The 6,000-nt window shown below is 34.3% G+C and overlaps 1 long non-coding RNA gene across 1 annotated transcript; it reads left to right on the forward strand.

Annotated features, from left to right (window-relative positions):
• Positions 1-3,075: 3,075 nt before the first annotated feature.
• Positions 3,076-4,198, forward strand: LOC125599516. The gene is made up of 2 exons (XR_007333251.1): positions 3,076-3,253; positions 3,972-4,198. It is a non-coding gene; the product is annotated as an uncharacterized LOC125599516 (long non-coding RNA).
• The last annotated feature ends 1,802 nt before the right edge of the window (positions 4,199-6,000 follow it).

The following is a 6,000-nucleotide window of genomic DNA, read 5'->3' on the forward strand; positions in this document are numbered from 1 at the left end:
TATTAAAAGAAATTAAAGTAAACGTCAAAGCATAAAGAAAAATCTGATTTTTTTCAAAAAAAAAAGATCTGAAGAAGTTAAGAAAAGATCTGAAGAAATCGAAAAAAAGAAAATTGCAAGAGTCGAAAAGAAAGCGAAGAAGAAAATAAAAACAAATTAAGGAAGAAGAACGATTTGATGAATAAATCTATCTTTTCTTATTCTTTTTTGGTAAATGGATTAAATCTATCATACAATAAAACCACTTTATAACAAATATTTTATAAAACTAATAATATTTTATAAGAAAATATTAAATCGAGTATTTTATGAAACGAACTACGTGTCATCTTTCATAGGTTTTGTATATCAAAAGATTGGTGAACAAATATCGTCTCAGTGAATATTGTCTCAGTGTCCCAAAAAAAAATCTCCAACTAACACACACAAATAGTAATCTTTGCTAAGAGAATAATATTAACTTTTAAAATGAATTAGTAGTATAACACATAATATATCTTATAACCATTATAAATTTTTATATAGCAGTAAAACATAAGATCTATAAATTTATAAATGTTTTCATTATGATTTTATCACATCTAAATAATGAAATGTAATAATATAATCTATACTAATACCAAATATTTTGTAAACCAATTCATTTTATTTTAGTTTGTAGGAAACTCACTATTCGCTACGGTATGTGGCATACCAAAATCTAACGAGTTATTAAAAACACAAAAGGAATAAAAAGTACTTTAACAAAAAAAAAGTAAGCAGAAAGAAATTTGTTGTGCTATTTAATATATACGTATAATACAAAGTTTGCATGTATACTATATGTTTATATGAAAAAATATATATTATAGATTAAATGGTTGGTTTAAAGTTTAGCACAACGGGATTGGTTAGCTTTGAATCAATATGTTTAAAAGAAAATCTATACGAGAAACTAAAAGTCTCAATTCATTCAAAAGCAAAAGAAAATACGTAATGGAGTAACAAAGTAGTCAATGTAGTCTAACTTTCATTATAGATATAATAAACTAAACATTTTTAATGTAATTTACGAATTAATTTATTTTTAACAGTTTTTTATTTGGTTACCCAAGGCTTTTGCTTTGGGTACCAGTTTTATAGGATATATGAGCAACATGACACTGATTAGTGAGTTATATTTTAACTGAGATTTCAAGATTCATCATCTTTAGTGTTTTGTCATCATCTGGTGTAGCTTCTAACTCAATGGAATCAGAGCTTAAATACACTTTAGCATTTGATGGGACTTTGGAGAGGAGATAGGCGTTCACCTCACGCACAGTATTATTTGTAGGTGTCAAGACAACTCTCTCTTTTAAGTACTACTTGCTTCGGTAGTTCTGGAGGAAGTTAGGATATGCAGCATCTGCTAATGCTTCATGCGGTGTTTCAGAGTTAGATATCAGTCATAAATTCACTAAATATCATTCTGATTTCGTTTACAGAAACTAACCACACCATTGCTCTGCACTGCTGACTTAGAACACCTCATGACTCACATTGACAGCAACCAGCGTATATACAAGACCGCGGAGACACATAGGGTTAGTATCAATTTGGATACGTTCTTCTGCTATCTCTGGTCCGATTTAAAAAAAAATACATTGACTAAATCACTTTCATCGCAGGAACAACAGCCAATCTGATGTCCAACCCTTCTGAGCTTTATACGAAGACATCGTTTTCAGAAATACAAATACTAATAGTTTGAGACCCTTTACTCTGTTATTTAATAATTGGTTTCAAATACAGAGTCTCTAATATGTATTTAGTGTGTTAATTAGATGTTAATATTTATGTTTAACTAATATTCCATCTTTTTTTATAATTTCTAACAATTTTCTCTCAAATTATTTAGATAAATTAAATAATGGAAAAATTCAAATAATTTATAAAAAAACAAAAATACATATAATCTTTTGGATTAAAAGATGACAAATTATGAAACTATAACAGTTTAAATCAAATTATATTACATATTGGCCATCTATCGGTTCAATCGATTTAGTTTCGGGTTTTCATGATTTTTTAAATATGGATATTTTTTAAACCTAAATTGAATTATCGAACCACCGGATTAATCGGTTTGACCGTGGGTTCGGATCAAATTTAAAAACACTGATTTAAATGAAAAAATATTTTAAATACAAAAATTCTTAAAATTAATAAAATATTTATTAAGATATAGAATTTGTCATCATAAAATATTCAGCTCTTGCAAAACACGGATCAAAATCTGGCTTACATTATTTTCAAATTATCATCCCGCCCGTAGGGCGGACCGGTCCTAGTTAGTTAATATAAATGTCTTTTAACCCCTTTAATAAAATTTATTTTAGTGATTTTCTTATTTAATAGCTATTTTTGTGAATAAACTAAAAGCAGTAATTCTAAATAATTTGTATATTATTTTATCAACACCACTAAAACATGAATTAAAGTATTGGGGATGACATGATTCACGTCTACACGGATTGTCGGATCTCACCGGTTGGTGATACATAATATATGCAGCAAATTAGAGAAAATAAGAGATACTCCGATTTGCTTCCGCTCCTCGGCTATCAATGGCGCTAAACGTGATCGAGAAGGTACAAGTCAAGCCCTGCTACCAGATCGTCTGATGACTCAGTCAACTCCTTCAGTCTCTCTCTGAACTTCTTCATCTAGTTACGCTATATAAAACAACATCCTATAGACTCACCGACTCATTAGGCCTGTTCGTTTATTAAACGCGCTGCGTCAACACTAGCGGCTGAGTTTAAAGGGAAAATGAGAGAACTTAAGAGCAAGTCCATTGTGGGTTTGTTCCTAAAGGAGGTTTCAAACAAAATGAAAAAAAAAAAAAATGAAAAAAGCCAAAAAAAAGAAGAACCGCCTCTTAAATGGGATTTTCTGGGATTGGTAAGAGACCCTAACGTGGCAGTTTTCTATTTGACCTCTCCATAATGTCTCTCTCTCTCTCTCTCTCTCCTTCTTTCCTTCCTCCTCCGTTCTCGAATCCCAAGAAGAAAAGAAGGCTTGAAGAAAATAGCAACAATCATCCGATTCCTCCTCGAATCTCATCAATCAATCGCCGCCTCCTCTCTCGAATCTCATTAATCCGCCTCCTCTCTCGAATCTCTTTCTTTGACTCGACGGGGCAGCTGTGGAAGGAGCAGACGCTCGCCGGGAAGCCTGCTGGGTTCTTCGTGAGTACAAGGACTCAGGGAGGTGGACAAGAGACCATTGCGTAAGCTAACTCTGTTATTTCTATCTGAAAGTAAAGTAGTTGACTTTGGAGTACAAGTGTTTAGTTCTTGTCATCAAAGTTTTGTCTTTTGATTTTTGATTGAGGCATTGTCTGAAATTAATGCGAAAGTACATAAAGACATGAACTTTATGTGTTTACCTGAAAAGTTTGTTGTGTTCAGACAATTGAGTTTATAGTCTATGGTGGAATCTTATAAAGGTTTTAGTTTTAGAACTCAGTTGGATCTGATCACCATTGAGTACACTGATCTCTATGTTGGTAGGATAAGACTGTAAAAATGAAAAATTTTATTAGATTTGATCCTGTAAAAATGAACTTTATAAGAATTGATTCTAACTTTCTCAGCACCACAGTTGCTAAATTTCTAGACATGAGAGTGTTTGCTTCCTGTAAATTGCATATCTGCGATAGATTCTTTATGTTCTTTCTCAGGTGATTTACTCCTAACTTCTATGGAATCTATACCCTTCTTTTTTTGTCAATAGGCTTCTGTGATAGTTTGATTCCTTTACACAATATTTTTTGTAATATTGTCTAGTACTGATGATCTAACAAAGCAATACAGAGAAGCATAACAATGTGAGGTATTACGTCACATGGCTTTTGTAGATCTTAACAAGTGTACAATTAGATGGTCCTATATTTTGCTATTTTGTAGTGTCAATCTCTGAAACATATGATGTGTTTTGTTTTGCAGATGACAGCAATCACACAGCTGGTGCATCACGGGATGCTAATCGTCCCCATAGTCTACACGTTTGGAGCAGAATGTTCAAAATGGACTCGATCCATGGAGGCTCGTGTGTTCGCTGGTGATGGCTCAAGAGAAGCTAGGGAGACAGAGTTGGCTCTTGCTGAACATCAAGGAAACTACATGGCTTCAATTGTCAAGAGACTTGCACAACCCTGAGAAGAAATACAAAAGACAACCTTGGTGGCTTCTTTATTTTCTTTCTCGTTTTATTCAATTCTATCCATTTTTTTCTGAGTGTTTTTGAGTTTTGCCTTATCGGAAGAACATTGAACCAATCATAAGGTTCTTACGGTAATGGTCGTGTGTACATGCTTCTTCTTATTACTATTTTCTCTTTGATTGTTCTCCTCCACAAATGTGAATTCCTGTCGTAAAAAAAAGGTTTTATTGTGTGTTTTTTATTTGAGCTTTTGAATCCGAATCATACAGATTCTTTACCTTAGTTTCCAACTAGACATCCACAAAATAAAAGGCTCATGTTTTTTATCATGTATCATTCTACATGATAAGTTTGATGTATGTATCGGTTTTTTCGCACATGAGCATTCAGAATTGTGTTCGTGATAATACAATACATCAACAATTGAAAACGGATTTGGTTGAGAATATATACAAAATTTTGAAACAAATGAAGATTTTAACTAATCGGCTTTTCTCGTTTACGATATGTATTTGTATTTTTAATATGCTTTTATGTCATTATTAATAAAAATAATATGTTCATTTTTCTTTCAAATCATTTCACTTAAAAAAAAATTAAGTTTTAAGAACCTCAATGAGGTTCTTCCAATGGAGGATGAAAAAATTAAATAGACAAAATGGGTTCTAAAGTTTTCAAATCATAAAAATTAACCACTAATTTAATTTTAAGAATCCTTTAGGGTCTCTAACCAATGGAGATGGTCTAACAAAGAGAGAAAAGAAAGAATGGAAGAGCATCCATGTTTTTCATTCGCATGGAAGAAAAAGAAAAGATAAACAGTGACGCTAGTTATTTCAGCGGCACAAATATCACCGATTCCATCGATCATTCTAACTCGCATTCTCTTTTTTCCTTCACCAGCGTCAGTGCAGAAGAAAATTACAAACAAATTTCAATTTCATCCGCTAGTGTTGACGCAGGGCGTTTAGTAAACGAACAGGCCTAGTATCATCCGAGACATTCCACTCTCACATCCTTCCAAAGCTCAAGCTCTCTCTCTCTCCCCAAGTCCTCCGCTACTACCTTCCCCTCACCGGCCGCCTCACGTGGAGCCCACAGGACACAAGCCGTGCGTCACCGTCTCCAAGCACGACACAGTTTCTCTCACGGTCGCGGAGACGGACGCAGACTTCTCCTTTTTATCCGGCGATGGACTACGTCTGGCTACGGACCATCGTCCATTGGTACCCGAGTTGAAAATCTTCGATGACTCGCAACCTTGCTTTCCGTGCAAGTCACGTTGTTCCCGAAGCAAGGGTTCTGCATGGGCATCGCATCGCACCACTCTGTGAACGACGGTGCAACGTCAGAGATGTTTTATTAAATCTTGGGATCATATTTGCAGACTGCAACAACATAGTAACAACGCCGTGTAGTTTCCTCTTCTCTTCTTCCTGAGAATCTATCTCCAAATTTTGATCGTACGTCAGCGATCAATGTTCCATCCGGACTCGAGTCGAAAATGGTTGAATTTGTGTCATCTGGGGACAAGTTTAAAACCCTGAAGCCAACTCCCAGCGAGTTAAGCCCCGATGTTGTCCGTACCACTGTTGAGTTGACTTGGGAAACTTAGAGAAACTCCGGGAACGAGTCAAGATCGAATCAGCTCGCTCTCGGGCCCCTCGAGCTTCACTCCCAACCTTTTTTTTGTTTTTTTTTTTTTGGTAAAAATGGTTAAGATTTATTACCCCCGTTTTTCAATTTTTTACAAGAAGATTACTAACTACTGAAGACAACAAACAAAAGAACAGAAGAATCAGAAAACAAATA

This window comes from Brassica napus, unplaced genomic scaffold, assembly GCF_020379485.1.
Source record: "Brassica napus cultivar Da-Ae unplaced genomic scaffold, Da-Ae ScsIHWf_1882;HRSCAF=2525, whole genome shotgun sequence".
NCBI lineage: Eukaryota > Viridiplantae > Streptophyta > Magnoliopsida > Brassicales > Brassicaceae > Brassica > Brassica napus.